Source organism: Phyllobates terribilis, unplaced genomic scaffold, assembly GCF_046119375.1.
Source record: "Phyllobates terribilis strain yellow unplaced genomic scaffold, ASM4611937v1 Scaffold_173__1_contigs__length_4020020, whole genome shotgun sequence".
In the NCBI taxonomy this organism is placed as follows: Eukaryota; Metazoa; Chordata; class Amphibia; order Anura; family Dendrobatidae; genus Phyllobates; species Phyllobates terribilis.
The window spans coordinates 1,645,213-1,664,575 of record NW_027362933.1 but is presented as its reverse complement, the minus strand read 5'-3'; the positions used below and the strand labels follow the sequence as shown (position 1 = coordinate 1,664,575).

The following is a 19,363-nucleotide window of genomic DNA, read 5'->3' as shown; positions in this document are numbered from 1 at the left end:
TGTATACTGTATATGGGTGTATATATGTATGCTGTATGTGTGTGTATATATATATGTATACTGTATATGTGTGTGTATATATGTATACTGTATATGGGTGTGTATATATGTATACTGTATATGTGTGTGTATATATGTATACTGTATATGTGTGTATATATATGTATACTGTATATGTGTGTGTATATCTATACTGTGTATATATGTATACTGTATATAGGTGTATATATATGTATACTGTAGATGTGTGTATATGTATACTGTATATAGGTGTATATATGTATGCTGTATGTGTGTGTATATATATATGTACAGTGCTGGCCAAAAGTATTGGCACCCCTGCAATTCTGTCAGATAATACTCAGTTTCTTCCTGTGATTTGCAATCACAAATTCTTTGGTATTATTATCTTCATTTAATTTGCTTGCAAGGAAAAACACAAAAGAGAATGAAGCAAAAATAAAATCATTGATCATTTCACACAAAACTCCAAATATGGGCCAGACAAAAGTATTGGCACCCTCAGCCTAATACTTGGTTGCACAACCTTTAGCCAAAATAACTGTGAACAACCGCTTCCGGTAACCATCAATGAGTTTCTTACAATGCTCTGCTGGAATTGTAGACCATTCTTCTTTGGCAAACTTGTAGTGAGCTGGCCGTCTCTGGCTGTTCTGTGATAATTGATATAGAGCCTGTTACAGAAGTGATTACACAGGATGATGTTGCCACCTTGTGGCCAGAGGTTGCACCTGCGCAGGGTGTGATGACAGAGAAAAAGACTGAGCCTCCTGTGTCCCGCCCTAGAGAGTCACGTGACCAAAGTGGGAAGCAGGAAAAAGCGCGCGCAGAGTCTGCTGTGGTCTGTGAAAAGAGCCAGGACGGTGTGCAGGCCCTCGTGTGTGGCGCAGGAGAGACTCTCAACGTGATTTCTTCTATCTGACACCATATCCTCGGAGCCTTCCCCAGCTCCTGCACTGCTGAAGGATTCAGCTGTTACACTCCCTGCTACTGGAGTGTGGACTACATAAGGGGACCCACCAGAGCTTCTATCCGGATCAGAGAGACTGTAAGCGGGACCTCTGGCGAGAGGCCGAAGTATCCCTTCCTTTGTTTCCGCGAATTCTGCTGTTCCTGTTTTTTTTCCGGCTGGGACGCCTTCCTGCAAAGACAGACAGGCCTGCGACGGGGGACACATCCTTCTGGAGTAAAGGACTGGTAACGTGTGAGTAGGGACAGTGAGGGTCAGCTTATCAGTACAAGTTATTACTGTGCATATTTACGGTTGTCATTTATTGTTTTTTTTTCTTTGCTGTGTTAAAAATGTATGCGAGTAAAGATACGATTGTCAAGATAGAGTCTGTGTGTGGGGATCTTGCTGGGCCAGATCATAGATACCAATGCGCGGCCTTGCCCGCGGTCACTTCAAACTGCTCCAGGTCCCTGATATTTGAAGGGAGCCTTCTCCAAACTGCCATTTTGCGATCTCTCCACAGGTGTTCTATGAGATTCAGGTCTGGACTCATTGCTGGCCACCTTAGAAGTCTCCAGTGCTTTCTCTAAAACCATTTTATAGTGCTTTTGGAAGTGTGTTTTGGGTCATTGTCCTGCTGGAAGACCCATGACCTCTGAGGGAAACCCAGCTTTCTCACACTGGGCCCTACATTATGCTGCAAAATTTGTTGGTAGTCTTCAGACTTCATAATGCCATGCACACGGTCAAGCAGTCCAGTGCCAGAGGCAGCAAAGCAACCCCAAAACATCAGGGAACCTCCGCCATGTTTGACTGTAGGGACCGTGTTCTTTTCTTTGAATGCCTCTTTTTTTTCCTGTACACTCTATGTTGATGCTTTTTCCCAAAAAGCTCTACTTTTGTCTCATCTGACCAGAGAACATTCTTCCAAAACGTTTTAGGCTTTCTCAGGTAAGTTTTGGCAAACTCCAGCCTGGCTTTTTTATGTCTCGGGGTAAGAAGTGGGGTCTTCCTGGGTATCCTACCATACAGTCCCTTTTCATTCAGATGCCAACGGATAGTACGGGTTGACACTGCTGTACCCTCGGACTGCAGGGCAGCTTGAACTTGTTTGGATGTTAGTCGAGGTTCTTTATCCACCATCCGCACAATCTTGCGTTGAAATCTCTCGTCAATTTTTTTTTCCGTCCACATCTAGGGAGGTTAGCCACAGTGCCATGGGCTTTACACTTCTTGATGACACTGCGCACGGAAGACACAGGAACATTCAGGTCTTTGGAGATGGACTTGTAGCCTTGAGATTGCTCATGCTTCCTCACAATTTGGTTTCTCAAGTCCTCAGACAGTTCTTTGGTCTTCTTTCTTTTCTCCATGCTCAATGTGGTACACACAAGGATACAGGACAGAGGCTGAGTCAACTTTAATCCATGTTAACTGGCTGCAAGTGTGATTTAGCTATTGCCAACACATGTTAGGTGCCACAGGTAAGTTACATGTGCTGTTAATTACACGAATTAGAGAAGCATCACATGATTTTTCAAAAGGTGCCAATACTTTTGTCCACCCCCTTTTTTAGGTTTGGTGTGGAATTATATCCAATCTGGCTTTAGGACAATTCTTTTTCTGTTTTTTTCATTGAAGACAAATTAAATGAAGATAATAATACCAAAGAATTTATGATTGCAATCATTTTCAGGAAGAAATTGAGCATTATCTGACAGAATTGCAGGGGTGCCAATACTTTTGGCCACCACTGTATACTGTATATGGGCGTGTGTATATATATATGTATACTGGTATGTGTGTGTATATGTGTGTATATATGTGTATATATGTATACTGTATATGTGTGTATATATGTATACTGTATATGTGTGTATATATGTATACTGTATATGGGTGTGTATATATATATATATATATATATATACTGTATATGGGTGTGTATATATATATATACTGTATACTGGGTGTGTATATATGTATACTGTATAAGTGTGTATATATATATGTATACTGTATATGGGTGTATATATATGTATACTGGTATATGTGTGTATATATGTATACTGTATATGGGTGTATATATATGTATACTGTATATGTGTGTATATATGTATACTGTATATGTGTGTATATATATGTATACTGTATATGGGTGTGTATATATGTATACTGTATATGTGTGTATATGTATACTGTATATGTGTGTATATATGTATACTGTATATGTGTGTATATATATGTATACTGTATATGGGTGTATATATATGTATACTGGTATATGTGTGTATATATGTATACTGTATATGTGTATATATATGTATACTGTATATGTGTGTATATATATGTATACTGTATATGGGTGTGTATATATGTATACTGTATATGGGTGGATATATACAGTACAGACCAAAAGTTTGGACACACCTTCTCATTTAAAGATTTTTCTGTATTTTCATGACTATGAAAATTGTACATTCACACTGAAGGCATCAAAACTATGAATTAACACATGTGGAATTATATACTTAACAAAAAAGTGTGACACAACTGAAAATATGTCTTATATTCTAGGTTCTTCAGAGTAGCCACCTTTTGCTTTGATGACTGCTTTGCACACTCTTGGCATTCTCTTGATGAGCTTCTAGAGGTAGTCACCGGAAATGGTCTTCACCTCACAGGTGTGCCCTGTCAGGTTTAATATGATAAAGTGCTTTATTCTTTGTCGGGTCCAGGGGTCCTGTAGAATGTGAATCCCTGAGGAACAGCGGATCCTTGGCTTGTGCCAAGACAGAAGAAAAGTTGCTGAACACTTGGTACCCCAACGTGATCAATCTATTTGCCAATCAAGATGCCCTGCAGTTGATTAATGCGGACAAATTGGATTCCTTTTATAACTGCGTCTCGACTAGCGGGGTGCCTCAAGGGTCTGTCTTGGGCCCTATATTATTTAATATACTTATTAATGATCTAGTGGAAGGGTTGCATAGTAAAATAGCAATATTTGCAGATGATACTAAACTTTGTAACGTAGTTAATACAGATGAGGATAGGGCACAGCTACAGGAGGATTTAGATAAATTGGGGAGTTGGGCCAAAAAATGGCAAATGGGGTTCAATGCCGATAAATGTAAGGTCATGCACATGGGAAAGAAAAACAGCAGTCACCCATACATATTAAATGGGAAACCGTTGGGGAAATCTGACATGGAGAAGGACCTGGGCGTCTTGGTTAACAGCAAATTAAATTGGAGTGCCCAGTGTCAGGCAGCAGCTGCGAAGGCAAATAGAGTCATGGCATGCATCAGAAGAGGAATAGGGGCATATGATGAGAACATTGTTCTTCCTCTGTGTAAAGCGCTGGTAAGGCCGCACTTAGAATATTGTGCACAGTTCTGGGCTCCGGTACTCAGGAAAGACATATTGGAGCTAGAGAGGGTACAAAGGAGGGCGACTAAGGTAATAAAGGGAATGGAGGGACTAGAATACCCAGAGAGGTTGTCCAAATTAGGCCTATTTACGTTGGAAAAGAGAAGGCTTAGGGGAGACCTCATAAACATGTATAAATACATCAGGGGGCTGTACAGAGATCTCTCCCATGACCTGTTTATACCAAGGATGGTGACAAAGACGAGGGGGCACACTATGCGTCTGGAGGAAAGGAGGTTCCTGCACCAGCATAGAAGGGGATTCTTTACGGTCAGAGCCGTGAGACTCTGGAACTCTCTGGGAGAGGAAGTGGTGATGTCCAACTCACTTAATGAGTTCAAGAGAGGACTGGACGCCTTTCTTGAGAACAATAAAATTACATCTTATGCTTAGTGATAATTAATCCAGGGATTTAATCTGACTGCCAGATTGGAGTCGGGAAGTGAATTTTTCCTCAATGATGTAAATTGGCCTATACCGCATGGTTTTTTTTTGCCTTCCCCTGGATCAACGCTGCGGAATAGCTGCAGTGCACAAGAAATAGGCTGAACTGGATGGACGCTTGTCTTTTTTCGGCCTTTTAAACTATGTAACTATGTAACACTTATGTCCAAGCAGGTAAAGGCGGCTGCAAGATCCGTGATATATAAGGATTCATGTTCATTATTGTATCTCTGGATCAGACATAGACTCAGAGTGATACAACTAAATAGACCCTATAGGGGTAAAGTTGGCATATCCGGGGGGAAATATATCCCAGATTTGCCAAACTGAGCCAACTCATGAAACACATGGGTACATAGGAGAAGAAAGAGTTAATTGGCGTAAAAAATATAAATTTTTATTCCATCAAGTTAAAAAACGTACATAGTAAAAAGAGAAATGACATAATACGGATAGTATAAAGACACTAATTAGATTACCAATGTAGCAAGATATGTTACAAAGTATACATATATGGTCACGCATATGGTCACAGTGGGACATGAGCAATATAGATAATATAGCATAAGGTTAGTATATCAAGACAATCCAATGAGTGTAATAATATATCAAAAAGTAATCCATAAGTATTCCATAGTCATTGGATTTACACTTGCCATATGCATCAGGTATCCATCTAAATAATGCTCCTGCCCACAAATAATCAGATACATGTCATATAAAACATTTTTTAAGGTAGTCTCTTACCACAAAGAGTGCCAAAAAGGAGGGTAAAGTGCATAAAGGAACGCACAGTGGCAGAGTGGTATTCCCATCTCATATATTTATGGCACTTCCACAGTCTGAGGACGCACATTCGGCTGAAGTATATTGCTGCGCAGGGACATACCGGGTCCCTGAGCTGCAATGCATGCCGCCAGCCAATCAAAGGCCGGTAGCTGATGTCGGCGTGCCAGTCACGAGCGACGCATGGAAGTGACGTCATGCGCTGCCTCTACCGGCACACTGAAATCAGCTACAGAAGAAGACGCCGCATGTCGTGGGAGCGCAGGAAGGTAAGAAGAATCATTTATTTTTGTTTATTTAATGTATTAGAAAAGAACGACAGAACATTATACCAGGAAAGGGCCAAGGATGGGGAGCATTAGACAAGGAAGGGGCTCAGGGTGGGGAGAATTAGACAAGGAAGGGGCCCAGGATGGGGAGCATTATATAAAGAAGGGGCCCAGGATGGGGAACATTATACAAGGAAAGGGCCCAGGATAGGGAGCATTATACCAGAATGGGGGTCATTATACCATGACATGGGCCAGGATGAAGGACATTACACCAGGAAGGGCACAAGGATGGAGGTCATTATACCAGAATGGGGCCTAGGATGGGGGACAGGATACCAGGATGGAGGACATTGTTATAGGATGGGGGACATTGTACCAGGATTGGGGACATTGTTACAGGAAGGGGCCAGGATGGGGGACATTATTACAGTAAGAGGCCCAGGACCAAGGACATTATACCAGGAAGGAGCCCAGGATTGGGACGTTATTGCTGAAAGGGGCTCAGGATGGGGGGTATTATACACAGAAGGTGGATATTATAACAGGAAGAGGCCCAGGATCGGGGATATTATAACAGGAAGGGGCGCAGGATGGGGAACATTATACCAGGAAGGGGCCTAGAATGAGAGACATTATTATAGGATGGGGCTACAATGGGAAACATCCAAGGCAGGGACGAACACGCGCATCATTATCGGATCTAGAATGCTACAAGGGCCCATACATCTGACCAACATGCTGGTGGGGGCCCAGGTCCAAATTTTGCACATCTGCAGGAACATGGCATATGGCTTAACAGTATGTCATATGTTGGGAAGGGGTTAAGCTACAGCACATTACATAGCCTCTTGCAGCTATATCAATGGAAAAATTAAAAAATGTATGGCTTTTTGAAGAAGGGAAGGAAAAAATGCAAAACAAAAAATTATCCGGTCCTGAAGGGATTAAGGAGTTCCCACCCACAGTAAATGTTGTCACTCAGCTTAAAATCTTCACTTGCTTATTAGCAGAAGCTAAGGTTTCATTAGGATCTCCGAGGCTAAAGTTACATGCGGCTCCAGCTTACATGTAAAGGGGATGGTATCAAGGAGTCTCGCCAAACTTTCCCTACAAATGTCCAACAATTCAGAATTCATATCCATTGATAATTTATCTTCTAAAATGATAGCATTTTTTTTCTATCCTTTTCATTTTATGTGTAATTAACTTTTTGCTCTCCTCCTTTAAGCAATGGGAGGAACGACTGATAAGGATCCAGGAAACCATTGATGAATGGCTGAAGGTGCCGACCCAGTGGCTTTAATCTTCTCTTCTGAGGACATCATGCAGCAAATGCCTGAAGAAGGACGCTTATTCCAGACTGTGGACAGAAACTGGAGAGAGATCATGAAACATTGCGTTAAAGACCCGAAGGTAAATGGATGCTTCATGGTGGACTGATACAAGAAAGCACGGTCATCTTGCATCCAGGATTGATGTTTTCCAAGAGTCCGTGTCCTGATGCTTCCATCACAAGGATCCCGGGTTATGGGGCTCCGCACTGCCTGGACTCCAGCCTCCCGCATCTTCTATTTTCTATCCAAATAGGTTCTAATTTTTCTTTTAATATAAACTATTGGCACAATAGTCAATGAATGTGACCTTTTTTCAGTCTCTATAACTATATAATGGAATCTTACTTATGGGCTATCTACTTTGTTTTAGGTTTTAAGCGCCACTTCTCTGACCGGACTTCTGGAGAAACTTCAGGACAGCAATGTGCTTCTGGATAAAATCATGAAAGGGCTGAATGCCTATCTGGAGAAGAAGAGGCTTTTTTCCCACCGTATAGTCCTTTCACTTGTTGCAATGATTGTATATATTCCTTAAATATTTTTTTTTCTTATTTAAACGCATTGAAATCATTTTTGTAATTGGATTTCATTAATAATTTTGCACTGTTTGCCTTCTATTGGCTCTGTGTTGCGCTGGCTATTGGACTTATTTTTAATCTGTCTTTTTTCAGCTCCTCTTAGCCGATTTATGACCACAGATCACATCAAAGCTGAATGTGCAGGAAACAAAAAGCCTAACGGTGCAACATTTTTAATGAAACTGAATTGTCGCAAATACTCGCAATTAAATGGGTATTCCCATCTCCAAGATCCTATCCCAATATGTAGTAGGCGTAGTAATAATAATAATATTAGCAAATACCTCCAATTAGAAGTGTAGTATAGTTCTTCTGATTCACTATGTCGCTTTCCCCATGTGCAAGGCATTGCAGTAGCTTCGGTATCCATGGTTACGACCACTCATATAGTGACAGTTATTTGCTAGTGGTCGTAACCTAAGCTACTGCAATGCCCTGCACATGGGGTAAGCGACAAAACAAATCAGAAGAACTATACTAAACTTCTAATTGGAGGTATTTGCTAATATTATTATTATTACGCATACTACATATTGGGGTAGAATCCTGGAGATGGGAATACACATTTCAGTTAAATAAAAAAAAGTTCCCAAAGCTGGATAGCCCCTTTAAGCTAACCATACGCATGACATATGAGATACCCGTGGTCTGAATGGTTATTTGGCTATTTCTCCTGACTCCCACCTATTCTGCTGAACAGTCATGTGGTTTTAATGGGGAGAGAGGAGAAAGTCGGTACTGGACACCTCCGGCAGCGGGTTATCTCCCCTGAGAACCAAAAGACCGGGTATTGAAATCCCATCTGCCCGATCCTTCTGGCCCTGACATCCTCTATCGGGGGAGAGTCAGGAGACCCCCATACACATCAGTGGGTAGGCCGGTCCTGCTGCAATCGTCAGGTTTAAACTATTTTAATCCAATGTGTATGGGGACTGAATCTTTACTTTAAAGCTTTGCTTTTCTATTTTCTCACATAGACACTAATACAAATGGCGCCTGACCCAATACTTTAATGACATCTTTATCATATTGTGCATTTTCGCTTTAGCTTTTTCTTCCTGTCCAACGACGAAATGCTAGAAATTCTCTCTGAGACTAAAGATCCTCTGCGGGTCCAACCACATCTAAAGAAGGGCTTTGAAGGCATAGCAAAGCTGGAGCTCCTTCCTAACCTGGACATCAAAGCCATGTACAGCACCGAGGGGGAACGCGTAGAGCTCATCCAGACCATCTCCACCTCCGAGGCTCGGGGGGCCGTGGAGAAGTGGCTCATCCAAGGGGAAGATGTCATGTTAAGGAGCGTGCATGATGTTATTGCTCGGTCACGAATGGTACGGATCTACCTACAGACCAAAAGCATTAATTGGAACTAATCTAGTCTATATATATAATCGTCTTATCCCGTCTGTCTGTCTGTCTGTGTGTCTGTCTGTCCAGGAAATCCCGCGTCGCTCATTGGTCCGGCAGCGGCCAATCAGCGCCGGGGGATTTCTAAAAAAAGATGGCGGCCGTTAGCGGCTCATCTGCGGGACGGAGCTGAGCGGCCATGCAGCCGGGAGATGACCGGCGCAAGGCGCTCATCTCCCGGCCGGCAACAGCAGAAGGAACCCGACCGACGGACCCATCTGCGGGATGGAGATGCAGCCGGAAGATGAGCGCCGCGAGGCGCTCATCTCCCGGCCGGTAGCAGCGGAAGGACCGCCGGCGTCGCTGACCTCCATGCGGAAGGGAGGACCGGGGAGCGGCGCCGCGGGTCGGGATACTTCTGCTGTGAGCGCCCGCTATGTCCCGGGTTCTCGCAGCGGAAGTAGCCGCACAGGCAGCGCCGCTCCCCGGTCCTCACCAAGACGATTCGATGATTGATCGCGGTCTTCGGACCCGACCAATCACTGATCTTAGCGCAAAACTTAAACACCGCTGTGCTGATTGGTCGCCGACGCTGCCCGCGACCAATCACCGATCTTGGCTCCACATTTAAACACCGCTGTGGTGATTGGTCGCGGCCGATATTTAAATTTGGCGCCAAAATCGGTGATTGGTCGCGGCCGATATTTCAATTTGGCGCCCAAATCGGTGATTGGTCGCGGTCAGCGTCCGTGACCAATCAGCACAATAGTGTTTAACTTTGGCGCCAAGATCAGTCATTGGTCGCGGGCCAAGACAGCGACCAATCACCGATTTGTGCGGCACTTTTAAATAGCGTCCGTGACCAATTGGATGTCAGCGCCACTCCCCGGTCCTCCCTTCACACCCTAGCCGCATGGATGTCAGCGCCGCTCCCCGGTCCTCCCTTCACAGCCTAGCCGCATGGATGTCAGCGGCGCTGCCTGTGCGGATACTTCCGCTCCGAGAACCCGGGACATGAGCGGGCGCTCGCAGCAGAAGTATCTGGACTCGCAGCGCCGCTCCCCGGTCCTCCCTTCACACCCTAGCCGCTGATGTCCCCACTGTATCCGCATGGTCTTACAAAGGTCCGGACATTTGTGTTAAAAATCGCTGATTGGTCGCTGGCGCTGCCCGCGACCAATCACCGATTTGGGCGCCAAATTTAAATATCAGCCGCGACCAATCAGCACAGCGGTGTTTAAATGTGGAGCCAAGATCGGTGATTGGTCGCGGCCGATATTTAAATTTGGCGCCCAAATCGGTGATTGGTCGCGGGCAGCGCCAGCGACCAATCAGCGATTTTTAACACAAATGTCCGGACCTTTGTAACACCATGCGGATACTGTGGGGACATCAGCGGCTAGGGTGTGAAGGGAGGACCGGGGAGCGGCGCTGCGGGTCGGGATACTTCTGCTCCGAGCGCCCGCTCATGTCCCGGGTTCTCGGAGCGGAAGTATCCGCACAGGCAGCGACGCTGACATCCATGCGGCTAGGGTGTGAAGGGAGGAACGGGGAGCGGCGCTGACATCCAATTGGTCGCGGACGCTATTTAAAAGTGCCGCACAAATCGGTGATTGGTCGCGGTCTTGGCCCACAACCAATCACGGATCTTGCCGCAAAAGTTAAACACTACAGTGCTGATTGGTCGCGGACGCTGACAGCGACCAATCACCGATTTGGGCGCCACATTCAAATATCGGCCGCGACCAATCACCGATCTTGGCTCCACATTTAAACACCGCTGTGCGGATTGGTCGCGGACGCTATTTAAATGTGGCACCAAAATCGGTGATTGGTCGCGCCCAGCGTCGGCGACCAATCAGCACAGCGGTGTTTAAATGTGGAGCCAAGATCGGTGATTGGTCGCGGCCGATATTTGAATGTGGCGCCCAAATCGGTGATTGGTCGCTGTCAGCGTCCGCGACCAATTAGCACCGTAGTGTTTAACTTTGGCCGCAAGATCAGTGATTGGTTGCGGGCCAAGTCGGCGACCAATCACCGATTTGTGCGGCACATTTAAATAGCGGCCGTGACCAATTGGATGTCAGCGCCGCTCCCCGGTGCTCCCTTCACGCCCTAGCCGCATGGATGTCAGCGCCGCTGCCTGTGCGGATACTTCCGCTCCGAGAACCCGGGACATGAGCGGGCGCTCGCAGCAGAAGTATCCCGACCCGCAGCGCCGCTCCCCGGTCCTCCCTTCACACCCTAGCCGCTGATGTCCCCACAGTATCCGCATGGTGTTACAAAGGTCCGGACATTTGTGTTAAAAATCGCTGATTGGTCGCTGACGCTGCCGCCGACCAATCACCGATTTAGGCGCCAAATTTAAATATCGGCCGCGACCAATCACCGATCTTGGCTCAACATTTAAACACCGCTGTACTGATTGGTCGCGGACGCTATTTAAATGTGCCGCCAAAATTGGTGATTGGTCGCGCACAGCGTCGGCGACCAATCAGCACAGCGGTGTTTGAATTTGCCGCCAAGATCGGTGATTGGTCGCGGCCAGCGCCAGCGACCAATCAGCGATTTTTAACACAGATGTCCTGACCTTTGTAACACCATGCAGATACTGTGGGGACATCAGTGGCTAGGGTGTGAAGGGAGGACCGGGGAGCGGCGCTGCGAGTCCGGATACTTCTGCTGCGAGCGCCCGCTCATGTCCCGGGTTCTTGCAGCGGAACTATCCGCACAGGCAGCGGCGCTGACATCCATGCGGCTAGGGTGTGAAGGGAGGACCGGGGAGCGGTGCTGACATCCAATTGGTCGCGGCCGCTATTTAAATTTAAATGTGGCGCCAAAATCGGTGATTGGTCGCGCCCAGCGTCGGCGACCAATCAGCACAGCGGTGTTTAAATGTGGAGCCAAGATCGGTGATTGGTCGCGGCCGATATTTAAAATTGGCGCCCAAATCGGTGATTGGTCGCGGGCAGCGCCAGCGACCAATCAGCGATTTTGAACACAAATGTCCGGACCTTTGTAACACCCTGCGGATACTGTGGGGACATCAGCGGCTAGGGTGTGAAGGGAGGACCGGGGAGCGGCGCTGCGGGTCGGGATACTTCTGCTCCGAGCGCCCGCTCATGTCCCGGGTTCTCGCAGCGGAAGTAGCCGCACAGGCAGGGGCGCTCCCCTGTCCTCTCTAATACGATTCCACTCCCCGCTCCTCACCAATACGATTCGCTGATTGGTCGCGCTCTCCACACCCGACCAATCAGTGATCTTGGCGCTAAAGTTAAACACCGCTCTGCTGATTGGTCGCGTCCGCTGCCCGCAACCAATCACCGATTTGGGCGCCACATTTAAATAGCGGCCGCGACCATTCACCGATCTTGCCGCCACATTTAAACACTGCTGTGCTGATTGGACGCGGACGCCGGACGCGTCCAATCAACGAGATTGGCGCCAAATTTAAGCAACGCTCTGCTGATTGATCGCGGTCGCTGGCCGAGATCAATCAGCAGTATTGGCGCAAAATTTAAACAACGCTCTGCTGATTGGTCGCGGATGTCGGCCGTGACCAGTCAGCAGTATTGGCGCCAAATTTAAACCTCACTCTGCTGATTGGTCGCAACCACCGGCCGCGACCAATCTGCGTTTTTGGTGCCAAATTTAAACAACGCTCTGCTGATTGGTCACAGTCGCCGGCCGAGACCAATCAGCAGCATTGGGGCCAAATGTAAACCCCGCTGTGCTGATTGGTCGCGGTCGCCGGCAAAGACCCATCAGCATTATTGGTGCCAAATTTAAACCCTGCTCTGCTGATTGGTCGCAGCCACCAGCCGCGACTAATCAGCGATTTTGGTGCCAAATTTAAACACCGCACTGCTGATTGGTCGCGGCCGCCAGCCGCGACCAATCAGCGAGATTGGCGCCAAATTTAAACAACGCTCTTATGATTGTTCGCTGTCGCCGGCCTCGACCAATCAGCGATTTTGGCGCCAAATTTAAAGAATGCTCTGCTGTTTGGTCGCGGCCGGCGACCAATCTGTGATTTTGGCGCCGAATTTAAACCCCGCTCTGCATCGCTCTGCTGATTGGTCGCGGTCGGCGGCCATGACCAGTCAGCAGTATTGGCGCCAAATTTAAACACCGCTCGGCTGATTGGTCGCGACTAATCAGCGATTTTGGTGCCAAATTTAAACACGCTCTCCAGTCCTCACTAACACGGTTCGCTGATTGGTCGCGGCCGCCGCCCGCGACCAATCATCGATATTGCCGCCAAATTTAAACACCGCTTTGCTGATTGGTCGCGGTTGCCGAACGCGACCAATCAGCGATTTTGGCGCCAAATTTAAACACAGCTCTGCTGATTGCACCCGGTCGGCCGCATACCTATTCTAGAATACCCGATGCATTAGAATCGGGCCACCATCTAGTTCTTTTATATTTGTATAAGATTATTTGGCGGCAGTGAATGATTTGTGGATGATGTATCTCTTGCAATAGAGCCAGGTAGCAGATCTTCTACCTGCAATCGGTAGAAATGAATTTGCTAGATAATACTAGTAAGGTTGTCCCTCTCTTAAATGCTTCTGTCAACGTAATTTAACTTTCTTTTTTAAAAGGCATACCCTGCGACTGCAAGAAAAGACTGGGTGAGGGAATGGCCGGGACAGGTCGTGCTCTGTGTGTCTCATGTTCTGGACAAGTGAAGTGCATGAAGCTATCGACAGTGGCCCGGAGGTACGGCATAAGCTCCTTTACTGATCAAGGTTGCTTCACTATAAACAGTCATGGCCGGAAGTGTTGGCACCCTTGAAGTTGTTCCAGAAAATGAAGTATTTTTCCATAAAAAATTGCATGTGTATTTTCTGTTATACACATGTTTATTTCCTTTGTATGTATTGGAACAACACAAAAAAAGGCAAATTGGATATAATTTCACACAAAACCCCATAAATGGGTCGGACAAAATTGTTGGCATCTTTCCAAAATTGTGGGTAAACAATTTTGTTTCAAGCATGTGATGCTCGTTCAAAGTCACCTGTGGCAAGTAAAAGGTGCGGGCAATATGAAAATCACACCTGAAACCTGATACAAAGTTGACTCAGTCTTTGCGTTGTTACGTGCCACACTAAGCAGGGAGAACAGAAAGAGGAGAAGAGAACTGTCTGAGGACTTGAGAACCAAAATTGTTGACTAATATCTTCTTTTTGTGTTGTTCCAATATACACAAATGAAATAAACATGTGAACAACAAAACGTGTAATTGTAATAATTTTCTGGGAGAAATACATATATATACATTCATAGACAGACTTCATGAGTTCTCCTGCTAATAGACTGTCATACCCAGAGACGCAGCTTATAGGAGTTTCCAGGGGGGGATATACCATTGGTGCAACAGAGGTAAGGGGACCCACATTCACATCCAAAGATGCAAGCAGCTTATTTCACAGTACGTTATTAGACTGCAAAGAGCCCATGTAGTGTTCTTGCCCAGGGGTCTTCTCCTGGGGGTTGCAGTTGTACAGCGGCTCAATATCTTGAAGGTACCCAAAAGGCTCCATAGTATTGTTGGGATTTTGCATTGATTCATGCATCTTGTCTAGAGATGCGCAACTAAATTTGCAGGACCTTGGTCTAAGAGAGCAGGTTAGTAGTCTGTGGCTGTTGGATGGGAGCCTTGCTAACCGCCTCTTACATGCCGGCATCCCTGGCTCCTCTTTTGATTAGCCGGCCAGGCGTGATGTCATTTGTGCCTCACACCACAACTATGACATCGACATCAAAAGAGGAGCCGGAGATGCCGGTTCACGGGGCTCCGGTCCTGCGGCCGTGGAATACTGACCGGACTGTTGGACCAGAGTCCTGCAAATCCATTCGCTCATCTCTACTCTCGTCATATCTACCAATAAGGGAAGACATTGTATGGGATTTCCCATAATACCAGCATAAAATTAATCCATCTGCATTGAGTTTTCCATGCTGTTTGTAGCAGGGTTTTATAGAGGTACATCTGGGTATTTGGAGCAATTTGCGAGGAGGCAAATTGTCCCAGCAGACTCGCAGCACATTGGGGGCTCTCGTCACCATAGAGGGGCACGCTCGTGACGTGGTCACAGAAATGATCGAAACAGGTTTGTGCAAACATCATGGCTGGCAGCAAACTTTCCAATACCATGTTCTATTTATTATACACTACATGGAGAAAGGTATTGTGCCCCCTCCACATTACACCTACAGGGGCTTTTATGGCCTCCTATTCTAATCCATATCCAGGATGTTAATATGGAGTCCGTCCCTCTACAGATATCACAGCTCAATATGCCGAGCACCTTCATACATTTCACCATATTCCTATGTTCTTTCCATATCTATGTTATGTTCCCCCCTCTTTTCTTTGAGTTTTCATAGGACACAATTGATCTTGTCACAGTAAAGCAATCTTGGGGTGTACTTACAATGACGTCTATGGGGCAGTAGTCATTTCTGCATATTGAGATGGTGGTCACTATATAGGAATGTTTTGGCATCTGTAGGTGTCGGCATCCCCTGTATATGACTCATTGCCACAATTGATCTTCTTTATAGTCAGTGGTTTGGATGGCCTAGGTGCGGTTTGTAATATTTTCTATCAATGGTGTGTGTGCCCTCCTCTGTGCAGTGTCGTTCTATAACCATGGATGGACTAATAAAGGGGTTTTATGTCAATTCCTTTAATGACCTTTTGTTCGGTTTCTTTGTAGGTATTATGTCATTCTCCGAGTGGTCAGCCATTCTAAGCCTGAGCAGACATATGGCAATGTAATTGATGTGTGCCTGACATTGCTCTTCCCTATGTGGCGGTGACATATTTATGCTGCCATTCTCCAGTATTTGTTCTAATTAATCATCCTAAAGGTGTTTAGTGGGGTTGAGGTTGAGAACGTGTGGGAAACAGTTCTGCTCTTCTATTCCCTTAGGGTTGGAAGCTACAATTGTTTAAAATGTCTTGTGCTGAAGCATTAAGATATCTTTTCACTGGAACTAAGGGGCCTAGACCACCCCCTAAAAACAAGGCCATACCTCCACCACCAAACTGCCCAGCGGGCACAATGCAGTTAATAGGGTAACGTTCTCCTGGCATTCACCAAATCCAGACTCGTCCATCAGATGCCAGATAGAGAAGTGTGATCCGTCACTGCACAGAACAGGTCTCCTCCAGAGTCCTGTGGTGGCGGCTTCACACCACTCCATCCGACGCTCGGCATCGTGCTTGGTGATGTAAGGCTGCATGCAGCTGCTCGGCCATAAAGCTCCAGGCGGGGGCGCAGTGTTTGCGGTGATGTTGTTACCAAAGTAGATCTGGACTCTGCAGTTATGGAGTCAGGAGAGCGTTCTGCCCTCTGCTCCTCAGCACTCAGTGACCCCGCTCTGTAATGTTCCGGGGTCTCCTGAGGTGCTGCAGTTCCTTCCACTCCTTAATAATATCACTCACATGTGATGGGGGAAGATTTAGGAGGGAAGAAATGTAATATCCAGACTTGTTACCCCGGTGGCTCCTATTACAGGACCGCGCTGGTATCAGAGAGCTCTGCACCACCAGCCGTTCTGTCATATGTTAGTAACAGCACACAGCATGGGAGGGCGGATGTTATACACCGGGGGGCGTGGGGATTGATGTTATACACTGGTGGGGGGCGAGAGTCTTAATGTTATACAAGGCCGAGGGGCCAGATGTTATACCCTAGGGGTACGAGGGGCTAGATGTTATACTGTCCGAGGGCTGGATGTTATACACTGAGGAGCAAGGGGACGGATATTATATACCGGGGTGAGGGGACGGATATTATACACCGGGGGGCGTGGGGACGGATATTATACACCAGGGGCGAGGGGACGGATATTATACACCAGGGGCGAGGGGACGGATATTATACACCAGGTGCGAGGGGACGGATATTATACACCAGGGGTGAGGGGACAGATATTATACACCAGGTGCGAGGGGACGGATATTATTCACCAGGGGCGAGGGGACGGATATTATACACCAGGGGCGAGGGGACGGATATTATTCACCAGGGGCGAGGGGACGGATATTATACACCAGGGGCGAGGGGACGGATATTATACACCAGGGGCGAGGGGACGGATATTATACACCAGGTGCGAGGGGACGGATATTATACACCAGGGGTGAGGGGACGGATATTATACACCAGGGGTGAGGGGACGGATATTATACACCAGGGGCGAGGGGACGGATATTATACACCAGGTGCGAGGGGACGGATATTATACACCAGGGGTGAGGGGACGGATATTATACACCAGGGGCGAGGGGACGGATATTATACACCAGGTGCGAGGGGACGGATATTATACACCAGGGGTGAGGGGACAGATATTATACACCAGGGGCGAGGGGACGGATATTATACACCAGGTGCGAGGGGACGGATATTATACACCAGGTGCGAGGGGACGGATATTATACACCAGGGGTGAGGGGACAGATATTATACACCAGGGGTGAGGGGACAGATATTATACACCAGGTGCGAGGGGACGGATATTATACACCAGGGGTGAGGGGACGGATATTATACACCAGGGGCGAGGGGACGGATATTATACACCAGGTGCGAGGGGACGGATATTATTCACCAGGGGCGAGGGGACGGATATTATACACCAGGGGCGAGGGGACGGATATTATACACCAGGGGCGGGGGGACGGATATTATACACCGGGGCGAGGGGACGGATATTATACACCGGGGGGGCGAGAGGCCAGATGTTATACACAAGGGGGAGGGAGCGAGGGGACAGATGTTATACACCGGGGCTGGGGGCCGGATATTATGCAAAGAAGGGCTTGGGGTTGGATGTTATACAGTGGGGTTGAGGGGATGGATTTTATACACTGGCGGGGGGGGGCGAGGGGACGGATATTATACACCGGGGGGGCGAGAGGCCGGATGTTATACACCAGGGGGAGGGAGCGAGGGGACAGATGTTATACACCGGGGCTGGGGGCCGGATGTTATACCCTGGGGGCCAGATGTTATGCAATGGAGCGCTTGGGGTTGGATGTTATACAGTGGGGTTGAGGGGATGGATTTTATACACTGGCGGGGGGCGAGGGGAGAGATGTTATACTAAACTAGGGGCGAGGGGTGGATGTTATACACCGGGGGAGGCGAGAGGCCGGATTTTATAAACTGGGGGCTGAGAGTCCGGATATTATACACCGTGGGCAATGGGACTAAATGAAAAAAGCAGAATTCGGTGACTAGGAGTTTTGTCCTATAATGTATGTGCATTTGCCTTCCCTTTAGAAACTCTCCCTTGTGATTCTGCAGTGTCTTAGAGGTTGACTATCTTTTCCTACATTCCTCAGGAGTTTCTCATGAACAGACTTCCGGTGGCTTGCCCAACTCCGCTATTACTGGGAGAATGAGAATGCGAGAGTGCGAATCATCAACTGCAATGTGAAGTCCGCCTATGAGTACCTGGGCAGCTCCCCACGCCTGGTCATCACTCCGCTCACTGACCGATGCTAGCGGACTCTGCTATGATGTGATGGGTTATGCTCAGAAATGTTTTTGACTTTTGTATGATGCATGAAACTTATTAGCAATTATTATTGATATTTCATACCAGTTCTTTCATGTTTCATTGGTAGATCGGTGCTTTTTATCTAAATCTTGGTGGAGCTCCAGAAGGTCCGGCCGGCACAGGAAAAACTGAGACCACCAAAGATTTGGCCAAGGTGCTGGCCGTGCAGTGTGTGGTCTTTAACTGCTCTGATGGTTTGGACTACATAGCAATGTCAAAGGTACATACAATGTTAAGCTGCTCCATTGCAGATAATAAACTGACTCCATCCGATGTTCTGCTGACATCTTTTGATTATATAGTACAGACCAAAAGTTTGGACACACATTCTCATTTAAAGATTTTTCTGTATTTTCATGACTATGAAAATTGTACATTCACACTGAAAGCATCAAAACTATGAATTAACACATGTGGAATTATATACTTAACAAAAAAGTGTGAAACAACTGAAAATATGTCTTATAGTCTAGGTTCTTCAAAGTAGCCAAGAGGTAGTCACCGGAAATGGTTTTCACTTCACAGATGTGCCCTGTCAGGTTTAATAAGTGGGATTTCTTGCCTTATAAATGGGGTTGGGACCATCAGTTGTGTTGTGCAGAAGTCAGG

General features: G+C 46.8%; 2 long non-coding RNA genes across 2 annotated transcripts; both read left to right on the top strand.

The window, feature by feature from the left end:
- Positions 1–3,548: 3,548 nt before the first annotated feature.
- Positions 3,549–7,755, top strand: LOC141212400 (uncharacterized). The gene is made up of 3 exons (XR_012282167.1): positions 3,549–3,657; positions 7,136–7,320; positions 7,612–7,755. It is a non-coding gene; the product is annotated as an uncharacterized lncRNA (long non-coding RNA).
- Positions 7,756–8,872: 1,117 nt separating this feature from the next.
- On the top strand, positions 8,873–19,114 carry LOC141212399 (uncharacterized). Its single transcript, XR_012282166.1, has 3 exons — positions 8,873–9,150; positions 13,774–13,891; positions 18,537–19,114. It is a non-coding gene; the product is annotated as an uncharacterized lncRNA (long non-coding RNA).
- Positions 19,115–19,363: the final 249 nt, after the last annotated feature.